This window comes from Schistocerca nitens, chromosome 8 (assembly GCF_023898315.1).
Source record: "Schistocerca nitens isolate TAMUIC-IGC-003100 chromosome 8, iqSchNite1.1, whole genome shotgun sequence".
Taxonomy (NCBI): Eukaryota; Metazoa; Arthropoda; class Insecta; order Orthoptera; family Acrididae; genus Schistocerca; species Schistocerca nitens.
Window position 1 is genome coordinate 37,248,055 of NC_064621.1, and position 19,949 is coordinate 37,268,003.

At 44.0% G+C, this 19,949-nt stretch overlaps 1 protein-coding gene across 1 annotated transcript in view; it reads right to left on the reverse strand.

Moving 5' to 3' along the window:
- The window catches only part of LOC126199127 (uncharacterized), a 590,042-nt gene that overhangs the window by 47,330 nt on the left and 522,763 nt on the right, over positions 1-19,949 (reverse strand). The window lies entirely within an intron of this gene.

Consider the following 19,949-nt stretch of genomic DNA (forward strand, 5'->3'; position numbering starts at 1 on the left):
CTTACAATGCTGCACAACAGGTAACGCCTCTTTCCGCTGCTGACAAGCAAATTTAAGGGTTTCTAGGAATACGTAACTTTATTTATGAAATGCCACGTTTGCATACTTGTTGAGTATGACACAGTATACCGTTTAAACACAGACCCAATCGAAATCTAAGTGAATAGTGTTTTACTAATTCGTGCAGACAGAGGCACGCTTTTGTACAGATACTCAGTTTTGTTAAAAAAGACTTTCGTCGTAAGGTTATCGTGGGTAGTTTTATATCCTTTCTTACAATACAGTGCACAGTTTTCGTAAGGTTTCTTTTAGTGTTGTTAAAACAATGCTAAACATGAGAGAGAAATTAATCATCAACGATATATGCGAATTCTCTGATGTTATCTATAACAGTCTGACAATGCACATGCAGTTTATTGATTACATGCATGTAGAAAACTTGTTCTGAGTTAAAGCTGTCAAACAAGGTTTGAAGAAGAATAAAATGCCACTACCAGACGACAGCTAATGTAGAAAATACTTTTCTGACTATTTTGGCACGATGCGCTCTCCCCATACATAATACAAATGCTTCGAGCGCATCTGCTGCCTGGCCGTCTATTAAACCTGAAAAGAACAAAATGACGCAGAAGTTAGCCTTTTTCCACATGCGACTATTTTGGATTGAGAAGTGAAGAGAATTATGTTCAAAGTTCCATTAAATTGAATACTTTAGCAGACAGCAGAATTGCGTTTTAAAAAATATAGCAGTGAATGTACTCGAACTCGCGACATCTTACCTACTGTGTGCGATACTTACCATTATGCTACTAGCCGACACATATCTACAGCCGCTCCAAAAGTCAAGAACAATTCCTTCAGAACTTCTGCATTCCATAGCGCTGTGGGATAATGCATATGGCCGGATATAGACTTCTGAGAGACAGACTGTTACAGCATTTATTTTGCACTGCACGATGGTTTCAACAAACAGGTAGCGCAATAGAGTAGCTCAAATCGAAAGGAACACTTCCTATTTAAATTTCTGCATCCTACACTGTTGGAAGTTCTGTGTAGGTGGCAGTTACGTTATTTCAGCCGGCCGCGGTGGTCTAGCGGTTCTGGCGCTGCAGTCTGGAACCGCGGGACTGCTACGGTCGCAGGTTCGAATCCTGCCTCGGGCATGGGTGTGTGTGATGTCCTTAGGTTAGTTAGGTTTAAGTAGTTCTAAGTTCTAGGGGACTTATGACCTAAGATGTTGAGTCCCATAGTGCTCAGAGCCATTTGAACCATTCGTTATTTCATTTCGGTGATTACAAAATAGAGTCGAATCTATGCACGGGTAGTCAAGGCAGCTAGTTCATGGTGATTCTGTCAACCATGTAAATGAATGTACTTGAACATCCTGCAAACCACTACAGGGAGCCTGTGTGTCGGAATTCCCATCTTGTGTGTCGCAACGGTGTTATGATAGAGAAATGAGCCGTAGTGAAGTGGGTGTGGTGGTCTGTAGGACTGATGATAGTTTCATATGCTGTTGGTCTCGGTTCGATTCCAACTTCTGCCGATGTTATTTGATAAGGAGAGGTAGATTCTATTCTCTTCTGGCTACCCCAAGTGAAGAAGGTATAGTGGCATTGTGGTCTGAAAATCACATTAAATATGATATTCCTTCTCTACCAAATAGACGTTAGGTGGAACCACAATAAAGTAAGGAGTGGCGACATGTAGAAACTCTATCACCAGTAACTTTTCTTATACTAGTTATTTATTTCTAGTGACGAAACAAACACTGTGTATGGTCACAGGACATTTATTCCGTCTTTTATTTGAGCTTCTGTATGTCGATAAAATTGGTTCTGAACTGGGAATGCAACTCAGACCGCCCTTAACGCGGAATTTGATCCCTTCGTGACAATACAGCTCGACTACAACTTGTTGTTTGTTCAAAACTGCAGATTCCTTAACATCTCCACATATTGCGCATGAATGGGTTCGAATTCTGGCCCGGCACTAAACTTTTCACTATGTATTCTCAAGCTCTAGCATGAGAACACCTATCTGCTGGTGGATAATAATTTTTATTCTTAATGCATTTTCATTCGTTGTCAACACTAACGATATCTGACGTTTTTGACTCCCAGTGAGACCCAGAACTATTTGCGAGATCACTGTAAGTTCAGGGATGTTATTCCGAGCTGCTGGTGGAGAAAAATTCGGTAAGTGTCGCCTCTTTGTGTGTAGTCAACAACGATATGATTGGGGTTCGATTCTCAGCCAGCACTGAACACTTCGTCATATTATTTCTAGTTCAAACATGCTCACATGTCGCTACTGGTGTAACAAACCCATACTTAACGTTCCTTTTCTCTAGAATATAACAGCGATATGTGCCGGGTTGGAGTCCTGGAAAGGAAAAATTAATGTTTCGTCTCGTCATTTCATTTAATACATCTAGCTACTGCCGAGAAAATCCGATATGTCAAAGTTGATTGTGCTTCGATAACAATCCGATTAGGTTCTGAGTTCGAATCCCTGTCCAACACAAAGCTTTACCTCACCGCATTTCAAGTAAGTTACTTGTGAAGAAGCAGTATTTAACATCTCTCGTAGTTCGTTAATAGGGACAATAGATGCTGGGTAGGAATTCGCGACCGTTAAAAATGTTTACGTTATGTAATTTAAAGTGGATATTTGCTAACTGATACTGTCCAAAAATGAGGTATATCGCTCTCTTTATGCCTAGTCAGGAATGACTGTTAATTTCCGTCAGCCACGAAATCTTAGGCTGCGTGATTGGTTCAAATGGCTCTGAGCACTATGGGACTCAACATCTAAGGTCATCAGTCCCCTAGAACCTAGAACTCCTTAAACCTAACTAACCTAAGGACATCAAACACATCCATGCCCGAGGCAGGATTCGAACCTGCGACCGTAGCAGTCACGCGGTTCCGGACTGAAGTGCCTAGAACCGCACGGCCACCGTGGCCTAGCCTGCATGACCTGGGTTTGAATCCATATGCAGAACGAGGCGGTTCGTCGTGGGATTTGAAGTTCATGCATATTCTCAACTAGCTGCTCGTGAATAACGTAAATTTTTAATGACATTTTGTGTTAAATAACAAGTATGGTATGTTACTTTGAAGAGGAAATCATGAATACGACGAACTTACTACGTGCATTACCTAACTGACGTAATAATGAGAGTGCTAACATTTCAGGTATGTCAGTTATTGCAATAAATGCGAGCTTACAAGCCTTAAGGACAGTCTTACCCGTGATGAGGTGTTCCCTGATATTTTTAGTATCGTGGTATTACTTGACATTCTGCGTTATTGCGATACAGAGCAGTGTTTTCTAGTGGTGACTTGTTGGAACCATTTTCAATAGTCAAGCGACTGTATCAAGGAGCGATTAGAGGACCTGCTAGACAGCTGCGTTATGTAGATCACATGGGAATCATGTAAAATGCAATTCAGGTCGTTCGGATACTTTTGAGCACGACTGTACATAAAATCAGAAGTTAAATATCAAATGTTTTCACCAATAGCGAAATGCTGGAACCTTAATTGACGATAGAATTGTTTTTGCCTGACTGGGATTCGGGCCCAGCATCTAGCACCGTCGTTTTCTAGCCAGGAACAGACGATAAATAGCGGTTGTTGGTTCACCAGTAGCGAGATGGGCGCATGTTTAGCTAGACATCAGACGACGAAAAGTTCTGTGCTGAATGGAATTCAAACCCCGCACACGTGGTCATGAAGAAACGTTAACTATCAAATTCTTTTCCAATAATAGCTAGGAATGGCATGTTTGTACTGTCAATGATGTGATGGAAAATACTCTGCTGGCTAGAAGTTGAATCCACAACATGTCGTCGTTGGTGATCACAACGAACACAACGTCAAACCCAAATCCGTTTTCACCAGTAGGATGGGGAGGAATGTTTGAACTTGAAAAGATGTAAGGAAACGTTTGATCTTGTAATGTTGTGATAAAACGCTCATCATGTGTCTGTGAGTTGAAACGAACACGTTACAGCTGACAACGCACGAAGAGACGTTGAAAATGCAACTATTTTTCACCAGTAGTTCGGAGTGCACATGCTAAGGCTTGAAATGAAATAATGAATATTTTGTGCTGATCAGGATTCGAAACCAGATAGGTGCCTTTCGGGGACGCCTAGAAGAGTTTGCAATCTTCGGGAACATAGTGAAATCGAATTCTAATCCCAGTCCAGCACCACAATTTTCAACGTCTCAGTTTCAAATCAAGTAAGACCCTTGTGAACTTACATGGCCATTGGTTCGTTAAAATGAAATACGTTTTCTAGTTTACGACGGCTTGCTGGTGACAGAGTCTCTGCCTTACAGGGTTTCTCCATCTGTCACAGCTCGAACAAATGCCCAGTCGGCAGCGAAGGGATGTTATCTTTACTGTGGATATTGAACTACGGAGCTTACAGGCGTTCTGCACTTGGCGTTACTAGGGGTGAAGGAGAGCTACTTGTGTGTGTTAAAAATTTACGCCCGACGTGAGATGTGAACCTACACGTTTTACACCTCAATACAAGATTAATCCACCAGACCACAGAACCCCCTGCCAAGCACATAATTATGAATTGTAGAGTATTCATTTAGATGTAGATGCAGATGTCAAGGGACGCGTAACAGGAAGGAGGGCGGGATCTGGGAATGGATTGAAGTGCAGAAGTGCAAAATATAAGCGTGAAATGCTTGCAAAGTATTGCGTATTTAGACGTGTGCCACAGTTCGTTTTATCTTAGGACCGAGAGATAAGGAAGGACTGTTCTCAGAACGAAGAATGGGTTACAGGGAAGAGGAGATCAACGAATACGGTTTCATAGGTGGTGAGAGGAATGATAGAGAGTAAAGACAGCAGCAATTAAAAGAGAAACTGTAGCGTCATTGGAAACCGTTAGATTTGTTTACAAAGTTTTGGGGGAGTGTAATAGAAGGGTACTTGCGGCGATAGTGACAGAGAGAGAGTGTGTGAGAGAGAATAGAAGAGATATTAACAACGAGTAAACATAAATGTTCATATGTGTGTGAAACCTTAACGGACTTAACTGCTAAGGTCATCAGTCCCTAATATTACACACTACTTAACCTAAATTATCCTAAGGACAAACATACACAACCATGCCCGAGGGAGGTCTCGAACCTCTGCCGGGACCAGCCTCACAGTCCATGACTGCAGCTCCTAAAACCGCTCGGGGCCGGCCGTTGGTGGCCGAGCGGTTCTGGCGCTAGAGTCTGGAACCGCGCGACCGCTACGGTCGCAGGTTCGAATCCTGCCTCGGGCTTGGATGTGTGTGTTGTCCTTAGGTTAGTTAGGTTTAAGTAGTTCTAAGTTCTAGGGGACTTACGACCTCAGCAGTTGAGTCCCATAGTGCTCAGAGCCATTTGAACCATTGAAAACCGCTCGGCTAATCCCGCGCGGCGAGTAAACATAATATGAAATCGTTGGCGTATTGTGTGGAGGACGGAGGGTGTATTCATGGATGGAGGGGAAGAGAGAGACGTATTTGAAATAACGAAAACTATTGTGACAGAGTCCATCTACGCTGATTAGTTTGTAGGTATGTAGACATGGTATAAATGAAATCAAATGGTTCAAATGGCTCTGAGCACTATGGGACTCAACTGCTGAGGTCATAAGTCCCCTAGAACTTAGAACTACTTAAACCTAACTAACCTAAGGACAACACACACATCCATGCCCGAGGCAGGATTCGAACCTGCGACCGTAGCGGTCGCGCGGTTCCAGACTGTAGCGCCAGAACCGCTCGGCCACCAGCGGCCGGCAATGAAATCAAAATAGAATACTTAACAAACTGTATATTCAAAAGAAACCCACTTGAATTAAAAGGGCAACTCAAAGGAAAGCTAACCCATATTGTATCATTTCTGTTGCCACGCGATCTTCCACTAGCTTCCAATGACGAAAAATGGCCGGCGGAAGTGGCCGAGCGGTTCTAGCCGCTACAGGCTGGAACCGCGCGACAGCTACTGTCGCAGGTTCGAATCCTGCCTCGGGCATGGATGTGTGTAATGTCCTTAGGTTAGTTAGGTTTAAGTAGTTCTAAGTTCTAGGGGACTGATGACCTCAGTTGATAAGTCCCATAGTGCTCAGAGCCATTTGAACCATTTTTTGACTCTACCTCGAATAGACCTCTCCCAGTGAGCCATTATGGCAGACAGCCTGATGTGTATTTCTGCTTGCCGCTCTTATACTGGTTCCAGGAGAGGAGGTAAACATATTTACGTCAAACGGAGCGGCAGAGGCAGAGGCATGCGGCGCAACCGTGCTGGCTCGTCCCGGGCTGTTGGCCCCCCAACGCCACCGCCAGATCGCTCACTTCCGTCTCGCCTCGGCCAGCCTGGCTGGCCCGTAGCTCGCGAGCCGCGGCTAGTACAGACCCGGGCCGCAGGGCCATGATCACGCCTTGAAGGATCAAAAGTTACACCTAATCTACCCAAGTCTGTAGTACGAACTAACGCAGCTACAGCTATTATGCTATAACATGTGCAGGCACACCTACAGTTGACGATTTATTCAAATATTTGACGAACAATACTTTCAAAAATACATTCATTTTAAACATAGCTACCACAAAATATTTCACCTAGCTAGCAATAGCATGACACAGGAAACTATACTTTCTTGTAAGCGCTGTGCATTAGATGTAGCCTCAAGAAAACCTGTACTCAACCACGACAACTGAGCGGAATGTAAAAGTAAACAGGTTTGGCGGCAGCTTCTCCAAATAATAGTATATACTTAGTATATAATATACGTTTTGTGCACTTATAACATGTTCTCAGTGTCTCTGAAACAATACGTGCTGCACGACGGAAATTACTTTCTGCTGAGGCACTTCATTTACATCTCAATGATACACGACTACTAGAGAACATTGCTCTTTACGGCAGTCAATCCACTTGTAAATTAACATCATGATATCGCTGATATTAGGCAATACGTTATTAGGGATGAGTAAGGCCTTAAGGTTTGCAACTAAACATGCTACTCCTAGCTACTACTGACTATGAAGTTGGTTATTAACGTGTCTTCATAACCATGTGTGCGGCGTTCGACTCTCAGTCAGCATAGACGTTTTCGTCACCTTATTTCTAGTTAAACGTGTGCACATCTCGCTGATGGTGAGCCAACATTGGACATTTCTCGTCTGTTCCTGGTTAGACAACGACGGCGGTAGGCGCCGGGTTCGAATCCCGGTCAGGCAATACATCTTCAGTCGTCATTTAAGGTTCCAACCCCACTACTGGTGACAAACTGTGATATCTACATTTTGATTTTACGTACTTATTCAACAATCCGATTAGGTGCTGGGTTCGCATCCTTGTCCCCAGCATTACATGATGGCATTTCAATTTTAAATATGTGCATCCTTTATTCCTTGACAATGCAACACTATACAACGTCTTTCGAGGTTAATTATCAAGAAGGTAATTGTCATGTTAGGGTTCCTGCTTTCGTACAAACATTATCGTCACTTACGTTCAAGTTGAGAATTGATAATTGATACTGGTTTAAACGTCAATATTTGACGTCTCTTCCTGCCTAGTGATCGTGTCTCGATAAGTCACAAAGCTTTGCTTGGTTAACAATGGCTTTACGTTCTGGGTTTGCATCCGGATCCAGAACGAAGACGTTGGTCATGTCATTTAAAGTACTACTTCGTGTACAAGTAACTGTTGATGAGTAATGTGAACAATGATGTTACTTGTGATTCGCTGTTAATGTTGGGATTTCCTTCGAGTGGTTGCCGCCGTTAATCACGTTTTCTTTTAACTGCTTAGTATTACATAAAGTTGATGCGAAACCACTCCCCGTTGAACGTTGAATGACGTTCAGCATGTGTTGGGTAATCCTTTCAGACAGCAAAGAGCTTGTTTCCAATTGCCATACAACTTTATAAATCCATATACTGTCTCAAATATTTAATTGTGCCTAAGGATTACTGAACGATTTATGTGACAAAACTAGTTGTCCCATAACATTTGAAATGTCACTTATTGTAATTAAGTTTAGTTTACAAACGTTAAGGACTGTCTGATCTCTTCTGTACTATCATGATTTTACTTTACATCTGGATGGACTGTCATAAAGACTGGTGTTCTCTAGTAGTCTCTAGCGGCACCCATTGTGTATCTTACAACGACTGTACTGTGGAGGGTTGCGACTGTGTGCAACACAGATATGCTTTGTTGGTTGCATAGATTCAGGTGCAGCCTACACGTTGGAATTCAGGGGTGACCCACTTTTTTTGCTGTCGAGTGTACATATGAAACAGAACTCAGAATGGTGCTAGCACATGAAATTATAAAGTACTCTCAAGAAGGTATTACAATCTGCCCAGCATCTACCACAAGAAAGAGGGACCACACTTGGTAATCACTGTACACAGGTACCTGCTACTCTATCTGATCAAAGGTATTCGGACGCCACTAAGTATTACAGAAGCGAAAACTAAATGCATCGCTAGAGGCTGACTCGCCTGTATCGAAGGGGGAGGAGCGTGTTGTGCTATCAGTCGAGAGGCAATAACTGCAGAACTGGTCAGTCACAAGAACTAAGACACTTCGAAAGTCATTAAATGTCACCTGAGTAACAAATCCATCAACAGACGTTTCAGTCCGTCTAAAGTTTTCGAAGTCAACTGTTGGTTAGTTGGTACTGAAGTGAAAATGCGAAGGGGAAACCACAGCTGAATCGAGACCAAGTCAGACCTCCTGTATAAACGGGCAGGAAAAGTCGAGCGTTGTGGAGGACGGGTGTAAAAAATTGTATGAGGTCAGCGAACGAATGACTCGTCCATTCCAAAGTGCTGCCAGCAATGCATCTGACATAAGGCCAGCACTTATGACTTTAGGGTACGGTGGTAGGGCAGCTCCTCATAAGAGCAGTGTCAGGCGCCGAGGCAAGAGAACGCCCATGTAGCGGTAGCAGCAGTACCTGTTGTTTGATACACAGTAGCTTAGGTTAGTTTCTGTGAACTGTACTGTGTATTTTACTGCGTCAACTACTGTTTAGCAAATTACCCTAAGCTTTTTCTTCTGCATGAGTATTAGTGCATATCCTTATGTGAGGTGGCTTCCTCGCGTATTTCTTCCTCCACCAGAAGTGAAAAAGTCTTGTGATTACATTTCAGTGTCGTGTTAGTACGAAGTGCATAGTTTAGATCAGTGCATTAGATTTTCCACATTTATTTCCTGGCGTAACTTTTGTAGAAGCAGAGTCTTTAGTAAAAAAAGGAACTGTTGATTTATCAAATTGTCAGCAGAGACATTTATTTATGTTTTCAGAGGTTGCAGATCTTGCGGTCTCAGGCTATAGTGCGAACCTGCAGAGCAGATTTTGGTGTTCGTTTATTCGTCTCGTTATGTTTTGCTTACATTCAAACCTCAGTAACACCGCGGTCGGGTAATTTCCCTTTCGTGGGGGAGGGAGGAGGGGGGTCTGTTTGTACTTTCTCATTTACTCCTGACTGCTTTGCTTGTATTTTTTGAGATCTTGTTCAGTAACTTTAGACAGTACGGTATCAATACGGACTGTGCTTGTTGTGAATGGACACTAGGAGAAGTGGCTGCTGTCCGTAAACTGCTGCAAGCTAAATTGGCCATTGTCGACAGTCTTCTAGATTCCGTTCAAAGCGTCGGCGACATCAGCGTGCCAGTGTAGAAGCCTACGACACCGTTGGTGTCGTTGGAATCCGCTGGTGACCTGGTTGCCCCTTGTAGTTGCCCAGTGTAGAAATTGCAACGATCTACTTTCTTTTTTTTACTGACATGATAAATAATGAAAACATCGTTGCAAAAGATAGATAGGGAGAGTACAGCTCAGTGACAAAGCAGACAACAAAGCAGTCAACACCGACGAGCCGGCCTGGGTGGCCGAGCGGTTCTAGGCGCTACAGTGTGGAACCGCGCTGCTGCTGCGGTCGCAGGTTCAAATTATGCCTCGGGCATGGATGTGTGTGACGTCCTTAGGTCAGTTAGGTTTAAGTAGTTCTAAGTTCTAGGGGACTGATGACCTCAGCAGTTAAGTCTCATAGTGCTCAGAGCCATTTGAACCATTTTTGAACACCGACGATTAGCCCGCTGCCGTGTTGCACGAACATCAGTTGTCAGTATGGCACGAAGTACCCCGACTGCTGACTGCTGCTACTGATCAAAACTGGGGAGTTCATACTCTGCTGTAGTTTCCAGTATCTGTACTCTACAGTGTTGTGTGTCGTTTTGTTTGTTGGCTGTGTGTTCCGTTGTACACCTTACAAAGATGAATGCTGTAACAAAAAAGAGGAAATTTGTGCCTTTGCATCTAAAGTTAGAAGCACTAAGACGACTTGACAAAGGAGAAACAATAAAAATACTTGCTCTCGAATACGGTGTAGGTGAAGTTACTGTTGGTGACGCGAAGAAACCGAGTTAAATTGGAACAGTTTTCTTCACAGAAATGCTCACATGAATCTCTCGGTCGAAGAAGTATAAAGAAGTCAAACTTCGAAAAAACAAGTGAGGCATTGTTCATGTGGTTTACCCAACAGAGACAGAATGGTGCTCCGATTTCTTGCCCAATCTTGCAAGAAAAAGCTTTGTTTTTCAGAAAACAGCTGCAGGAAGGAGATGACAATTTCGCCGCTAGCGTGGGCTGGCTCGACAAGTGGAAGAAGAGGTATGGAGTGAGTCAACTAGACGTATGTGGAGAAAAACTCTCTGGTGACGCTGAGACCGTTTCAAAATTTATCGTCGAGTTTAAAAAAATCATAACTGGCGAAAATTTGTCTAATGAACAAATATATAACTGTGACGAAACTGGGCTAAATTTTAAAATGTTACCAGCGAGAACACTTGCTTCTTGTGAAGAAAAAAGTGCTCCTGGGCACAAAAAAAGCAAAGAGCGGCTCACAGTTATGGCAACTCCAAATGCAACTGGAAACCACAAACTAAAACTAGTTGTGATTGGGAAGTCTGCCAAGGCAAGAGCGTTCAAGAATGTATCCATCTCAGGTCTTCCGGTTGTCTATACACATCAGAATAATGGCTGGATGAATCAGGAAATCTTCAAGAACTGGTTTTTAACTCATTTGTACCTGACTGCAAGAATTTTTTAAAAGAAAGGGAACTGCCATGCAAAGCAATTTTGCTCATGGATAATTCGTCCTCACATCCAAGTGCAGGAGAACTGCAGAGCGACGATATCCGAGCCTTGTTTTTCCCACCAAACATTACCTGTCTCATTCAGCCCTTGGATCAGGGCGTTCTGGAATGTCTAAAAAAAAGTGTCGACGGCGATTGCTACAGTCAATCCTGCATTCCGAAGACAACGAAAGCATTGTAGGAGCTTTGAAGAAAGTGATTTTGAAGGACGTCGTGTACTGGATTAGCGAGTCTTGGAGCGAAATGAAGTCTGACACAATTTCTAAGTCATGGATGAAAATTCTACAGGGAAGTATGCCAGACACAGAAACTGAAGATTTAGCAGATGAGGACGATCAACCATTGTGTAATTTAATCAGAAGATTGTCATGGCGTGAAGAGGCAGAAGAGGTGGAAGTAGCACTCCGTCTTCAGGCCACAAGTGGCCCATCGGGACCATCCGACCGCCGTGTCATCCTCAGTGGAGGATGCGGATAGGAGGGGCGTGTGGTCAGCACACCGCTCTCCCGGTCGTTACGATGGTTTTCTTTGACCGGAGCCGCTACTATTCGGTCGAGTAGCTCCTCAATTGGCATCACGAGGCTGAGTGCACCCCGAAAAATGGCAACAGCACATGGCGGCTGGATGGTCACCCATCCAAGGGCCGACCACGCCCGACAGCGCTTCTGTGATCTCACGGGAACCGGCGAGTGGTTTAATTCGGACGAACAGTTGGAAGTGACAGACTCTTCTGTAATTGACATGGTTAACATCCCATCGCAGTGTGAGAGTGACGAGGATGACGAGGCAGAGGCTGCACCGATGATGAGTCACACCGATGGCTACGCTGCTCTCGAAGCCGCCATATGCTACATGGAACAACAGCCTGAGGCGACACCAACTGACCTACTGCTCCTGAGACGGTGGCGTGACATTCTTCTTCATCTTCACGCGATCAGGCCCAGAGGACCGCGCGCCACCACAGTTAGAGCTCTCCATCCGTCTCTGTCTTCTGCTATCTGTCTCCAGTTTTCCGTGACTCCCAGCAGCAACAGGTCTTCTCTCACTCCAACGATCCACCTCTTTCTAGGTCTTCCCACTGGTCTGCTGCCTGACGGGATCCAGTCCATTGTGATTTTGGGCCATCTTGTTGCCTCCATTCTAACAACATGTCCAGCCCATTGCAGTCTTTTGCTTCTCATCACTCCCACGATGTTAGGCTCCTTGTACAGCTCTGCTAATTCAGTGTTATGGCGTCTTCTCCATTCTCCACTAGTCTGATCTCTGACTGGTCCAAATATTTTCCTGAGGACTTTCCTTTCAAATGCAGTCGCTTAAGGTCTTGTTTTCGAGTGCTCCAGGTTTGAGAACCATAAAGTACTACTGGCATTATTAATGTCTTATACAACCGTAGCTTTAGTTGTTGCGAGACACTTCTACATTTTAATATAGGGTCTAGAGAGTGATAGTATCTGTTTCCCGCCTGCAGAGTGCTTTTATCTCTGCTTCAGTTGATGTTACTTCTGTAAAAAATGATCCAAGGTATTTGAACTTTTTCACATGTTTATACCTGGTGTTGTTCACAATTAAATCTTGAGAGTTCTGGATCTTTCTTCCTATGGTCATATACTCTGTCTTTTCAGAGCTAATTTGTAGACCGATCCTAGCTGCCAATAACTCCAAGGTCTGGATACTTCTCTTCAGATCTTCTTGTGTGCATGCTAATAGTGCAATGTCGTCTGCATAGGCCAGATATGTAATGTGTTCATTACCAATTTGAATGCCCTTGATGTTTTCTTTGTTGAAATCCCGCATTACCTTCTCAAGTGCCAGGTTGAAGAGGACATGTGATAGCCCATCTCCTTGGCGTAATCCTGTTACAACTTAGAAGCTTTCTGTCATTTGATTGCCTACCTTAACCTTAAGTTTTGTGTCATTTAGGCATACCTCTACCAGTTTGACCAACTTCTTTGGTATACCAAACTCTGTCATAGTTCTAATCAGGCTAGGTCTATGTATACTGTCGTAAGGTCCGTGTTCGTACATTTTTCCACAGACCTGTTTTAGGACAAAAATATGATCCGTGGTTGATCTCCCTGCCTGGAAACCTCCTTGGTATTCTCCAATTATGTCTGTTGCTATAGGTTTTATTCGTTCTAATAGGCAGTTGGAGAAGATCTTATAACAGGTGTTGAGTAGCGCTATGCCCCTGTAGTTGTCACATACGGATTTGTCTTTCTTTTTATATATGGGGCGTATCACAGCTACCTTCCATTCGTCTGGTATTTCATGTTTTACCCAAATCTGCTCGATTAGCTTGTGGATTTTGAAACAGAGGATTTCGTCTCCAGCCTTGAGAGGTTCAGCAGGAATACCGTCCTCACCTGGACTTTCACCATTCTTAAGGTTTTAAATCTGGTTCCTTATCTCTTCAATGGTGGGTGGAGGATATTCTGGGTCTACTGTTACTGGTTCATCAAACTCCAGTAGTTCGGTTGGTTCATCAGAGTTTAGTAATTCTCTGAAGTATTCCATCCATCTTCTTCCAATTTTTTAATCTTCTGTTAACATTCTTCCATTGGCATCTTTTATGAATCTGTGTTGATGGTATGTCCCTCCTTTAAAACTTTTCACTTTTCTATAAAGTTCTTTATACCTATTTCCATGAAAGTCTTGTTCAGCTTCCTCCATGATACTTTTAACATATTTTCTCTTTGCTTTCCTCACTGTGGCTTGGGTCTGCCGTCGTGTTTCTTCAAACTTCGATTTTTCTTCTTCCTGCATATTGCTTTGTATCCACAGTAGTTTGGCCCGTTGTCTCTCCCTCATAGCTCCCTCACACTCCTCATTGAACCACACTCTTTTTCCCCTAGTTCGCTTTGGGATTACTTCTTGGGCTGTTTCTTTAATGGTCTCTGCAATCGCCTTCCAGTTCTGATCTACCACAGTATCTCCTTCCTCTTCATTCAAAGCCTCAAAACGGTTTGTTAGTGCTATCTTGAAAGTTATTCTTATATTATCTTCAGTCAGACTCTCATAGTCATATCGAGTGACTCTTTGCATTCTTTTGTGCTTCCTGGCTCTCCATATTGTTTTCATCCTTCCTCTGACAAGGAAGTGGTCTGATCCGCATTCCGCACCTCTTGCCGTTCTAACATTTTGTATCCACTTCTTTATTCTCTTCTCTACAATTAGGTGGTCAATTTGGTTCACTGTTTTCCTATCTGGAGACACCCAGGTTCCTTTATATATTCTCTTCCTGTCGAAATCAGTACTACTTATAAACAAGCCTTTTGCAGTCGCAAAACTAACCAGCCTAGTGGCGTTATCACTGCTCACATCATGTAAACTGCGCTTTCCGATGGTCCCCATGAAGGCTGCTTCTTTCACTATTTTCGCATTAAAATCTCCAAGGATAATTTTGTAACGTTCACTTGGTACATTGTCTAAAACCGTTTCTAATTCCTCGTAGAAAATATCTTTTTTGATGTCATCGCTTTCTTCGGTTGGGGCATGACAATTTATATATGTGAGTATGTGTTTTCCCGTGTCTATGGTTAGGAGTGAGATTCTGGGGTTGATTGATTTAAAATCTATGAGAGTGGTACAGAGTGATTTCTTCACTGCAAAACCAGTTCCTAGTGAGTGGTTTGTTTCTGAAGCTCCATGGAATATGACATAGTTTTCCATTTCTGTAGCTCCAGTATCTGTCCACCTTGTTTCTTGCAGGGCCAATAGATCATTTTGATACTTATCTGCCTCCATTACTACACATTTTGCTGCCCCAGGTTGGTATAGGCTTCTGACATTCCAGGTCCCTAGTTGTATTTCCTTCCGTAGTCCTTGTTCTTGCTTAGGTCGTTTTACAGAGATCAGTCCTATCCGAGGCTCTTCTGTGATGCTAGTACCGGTGATTATTTTTTCCAGGACGGGTTGGTAGCCCGTCGCCAACCCGCAACCTGGAGGACCAGGATTTTTCATTCGGGGTTTTCTCCCGTAGAAAGATTTTCTCCACGCCTATAGAGGTCTTTCTGCCCTTTTGTACATATACCAGGGAATGACAGGAAAAGGAAATGGTGAGGATAGGTTTGGGATAGGAAAGGGGAGCGATAGATCATTGTGGGACACACTTTGTCTGGCTCCTCCCCTTTGGCCTGGCCTGTCCAGCATGGGTGACCCTGCTGGTAGCTACGCTACCGCCGGCATAGCCCTCCGGATCCGGAGCACGCAAACCTCCTCGCCCGCACGGACAGTGCTACGTTAAGGCGGTGTCCCCTGAGGAGGAGGTGGCGTGACATTGCCGCGATGAAACTTTGCAGCTTCGCCAAACAAAAGACATTTTACTATTACTTGTCTAAATAAATAATTATTGTTATTCTGCCAATGCAAATACATGTGTAAATACTTTTAATAAAGTTCATATTTTGATCTGTATTACTTACAATATCATAATATTTCTTTTTGGCATTTAAATTTCAGTAGTCCGAGTTTTCGATAGTTCGAGGTGGTTCCGGTCCTGTTTACCTCGTACTATCGAGACTCTGCTGTACCTCAATATGGATGTCTGAGCCAGCACGGGATGTTGGACCGGTGACGGATTTTCTTCCCCAGTCCGGACAAGTACACAGGAGGGGTATGCTGTCCATTAGGAGCTCCATCGTTAGGCGGGTAACGCAATCGCAGAGAAATAGCGTGCACGGCGGTAAATAATGCCGGTGTTCGATCGATATGTTTGCTGGTGGTGTCGTCCATGATCTAGAGGAGGTGCTGACGGCGGCTACCGAGCGCACTGGGTGCAACCGGTTGCATGTAGTGGCACATGGCGGCAGGAATGACGCCCGCAGCTTGGGTTCTGAGGCCATCCTCGGCTCTTTTCAGCGGCTGGCTGATTTGGTGAAGTGTCGATCGCCGTCCTCGGGTTTTGAGCAGAGTGAAAGGTACAAGCCAGACGCTCAGACGACTCTACGGAGGTACCAGATGCGAATTTCTCGACCTCCGCAATTGGGTGGAGAATTGTAGGGTTCCCTTAATACATCAGGCGTGCACTACAAGCAGGAAACGGCAACTAGTGTAGCAGAGTATATTTGGCGTGCACATAAACGTTTCTTAGGTTAGAGGATCCCCCTTGGGATAAGAGACGAATTTTCTGCCAAAATCGAAGTCACAAGAGCAACAAGTTTTTAGAGAATGCTCGTCTTCGCAGACTGGATGTAGAAAAGTTTCTTATTTTAAACTGCACGAGCATCCAAGGACAGTTCCCAGAACTAGTATCGATTATTGAAGGAACTTGGTCCCCCTTCTTGCAGCGGTGTACCGTAGGTCTCTAGAAGAACGTAGCGTTCCAAAGGATTGGAAAAGGGCACAGGTCACCCCCGTTTTCAAGAAGGGACGTCGAACAGATGTGCAGAACTATAGACGTATATATCTAACGTCGATCATTTGTAGACTTTAGGAACACGTATTATGTTCGAGTTTGCCGGCCGCGGTGGTCTAGCGGTTCTGGCGCTGCAGTCCGGAACCGCGGGACTGCTACGGTCGCAGGTTCGAATCCTGCCTCGGGCATGGGTGTGTGTGATGTCCTTAGGATAGTTAGGTTTAAGTAGTTCTAAGTTCAAGGGGACTTATGACCTAAGATGTTGAGTCCCATAGTGCTCAGAGCCATTTGAACCATTTTTATGTTCGAGTTTAATTACTTTTCTGGAGACTAGAAATCTACTCTGTAGGAATCAGCATGGGTTTCGAAAAAGACGATCGTGTGAAACCCAGCTCGCGCTATTCGTCCACGAGCTCAGAGGGCCATAGACACGGGTTCCCAGGTAGATACCGTGTTTCTTGACTTCCGCAAGGCGTTCGATACATTTCCCCACAGTCGTTTAATGAACAAAGTAAGAGCATATGGACTATCAGACCAACTGTGTGATTGGATTGAAGAGTTCCTAGATAACAGAACGCAGCATGTCATTCTCAATGGAGAGAAGTCTTCCGAAGTAAGAGTGATTTCAGGTGTGCCGCAGGGGAGTGTCGTAGGACCGTTGCTATTCACAATACACATAAATGACCTTGTGGATGACATAGGAAGTTCACTGAGGCTTTTTGCGGATGATGCTGTGGTATATCGAGAGGTTGTAACAATGGAAAATTGTACTGAAATGCAGGAGGATCTGGAGCGAATTGACGCATGGTGCTGGGAATGGCAATTGAATCTCAATGTAGACAAGTGTAATGTGCTGCGAATACATAGAAAGAAAGATCCCTTATCATTTAGCTACAATATAGCAGGTCAGCAGCTGGAAGCAGTTAATTCCATAAATTATCTGGGAGTAGGCATTAGGAGTGATTTAAAATGGAATGATCATATACAGTTGATCGTCGGTAAAGCAGATGCCAGACTGAGATTCATTGGAAGAATCCTACGGAAGTGCAATCCGAAAACAAAGGAAGTAGGTTATAGTACGCTTGTTCGCCCGCTGCTTGAATACTGCTCAGCAGCATGGCATCCGTACCAGATAGTGTTGATAGAAGAGATAGAGAAGATCCAACGGAGAGCAGCGCGCTTCGTTACAGGACCATTTAGTAATCGCGAAAGCGTTACGGAGATGATAGATAAACTCCAGTGGAAGACTCTGCAGGAGAGACGCTCAGTAGCTCGGTACGGGCTTTTGTTGAAATTTCGAGAACATACCTTCACCGAGGAGTCAAGCAGTATATTGCTCCCTCCTACGTATATCTTGCGAAAAGACCAGGAGGATAAAATCGGAGAGATTAGAGCCCACACAGAGGCATACCGACAATCCTTCTTTCCACGAACAATATGAGACTGGAATAGGAGAACCCATAGAGGTACTCAAGGTACCCTCCGCCACACACCGGCAGGTGGCTTGCGGAGTACGGATGTAGATGTAGATGTAGAAGGCTATAATGCCAAGTTGGTATTAGGTTCGAATGGCTCTGAGCACTATGGGACTTAACATCTATGGTCATCAGTCCCCTAGAATTTAGAACTACTTAAATCTAACTAACCTAAGGACATCACACAACACCCAGTCATCACGAGGCAGAGAAAATCCCTGACCCCGCCGGGAATCGAACCCGGGAACCCGGGCGCGGGAAGCGAGAACGCTACCGCACGACCACGAGCTTGGACTTGGTATTAGGAACAGAATGTTGATTGAAACCGGAAGTGAATAGCAAAGAAATCGTAAGTTCCGATTGGAATATTAATCGTGAGGATACATTAGTCGCCAATGGTGGCGGCGTATTTATTGCACTAAAGAACTCAGTAAAACATAGCTAAGTTATCACGGAATCCGAATATGTATTAGTTTGGATGACCTCAGGCATCAGAGATCGCTCAAAAATAATAATCGGGTGCTTTTATATACCGTCTGTGTCAGGACTCGTAGTGATTCAGCGCTTCACAGAAAACTTGCAGGTTATCGTTAATAATATCCTTGATCATGCTGTTGCAATGGAGGGTGACTTCAATTTGCCAGTCATAGATTGGGAAGGTCGTAGAATCAATACTGGTGACACACAGACAGGGATTCATGTGATATTATTCTGAATGTGTTTTCCGAATTTTGCTTCGAGCAGATAGAGAAACAACTCGTGAGGGTGACGTCTTATGTCTCCCAGTAACAGACCTAAACTTATCGAATCAGCTACGCAGAGAAAGGTTTCAGTGATAGTAAGACTGTAGTAAGAACAACGGCTACGGGCTTACAAAGAATGCTAAGAATGGTAGGAATATGTTTTTGCTTAACAAGAATGACAGATACAAAATTCAGAGTATCTCAGTGGTCAACATCAAATACTGAATAATGAGGGCGAATGTGTGAAGCAGAAATTGAAAAAAGTTCAAAAATATCATTAAGTACGCTTTAGAAAAGTATTTTCCGAGCAAAGTCTGAAGGAAACTTCCTAGCAGATTAAAACTGTGTGCCGGACCGAGACTCGAACTCGGGACCTTTGCCTTTCGCGGGCAAGTGCTCTACCAACTCTTTTTTTTTTCATTTTGTTCGTTATTGATCGTTTTGTTTGGTCGTTGCGGACGTCGCAATACATCCTGTTCAAGTTCGGTGGTTGATCCTTCCACTCAGTTTTTTATTACAGAGGCCAACCGGCTCTCCGACCGAACACGCTGAGCTACCGTGCCGGCAACCAACTGAGCTACCCAAGCACGACTCACGCCCCGTCCTCACAGATAGGTAGGAGACGAGGTACTGGCAGAAGTAAAGCTGTGAGGAGCTTGGGTAGCTCAGTTGGTAGAGCACTTGCCCGCGAAAGGCAAAGGTCCCGAGTTCGAGTCTCGGTCCGGCACACAGTTTTAATCTGCCACGAAGTTTCATATCAGCGCACACTCCGCTGCCGAGTGAAAATCTCATTCTGGTAAAGTCTGAAGGCTTTGGGAAACATCCACCATAGTTTACGTTATTTTTACTTCTTTTGACTCATCATTCTTCTGACAGGTTTGATGTGGCCCGCCAAAAATTTTATTTTCAGCTACAGGCCACGTCCAATGGATACACGTTATGTGTTTTTAATGTAGTGGTTTCCAATGAATTTTGAATCAATACATTTAAACAATGGCGGGGTTAGAACCTGGGACCGAAGACGTTTCTATTACTAATCGCTAACGCTACCCCTTTTTATCGTGCCTTTGGAAAACTGGAGTTCCTATGCGACTTTTTTTGCCATCTTTTCCAAGAACGGGTTGTATTCCGTCAATGTCAATTTGATCTTCGAACAGCCCTACAAGTGAAAGTACTGAGGTGCCTGGAACAT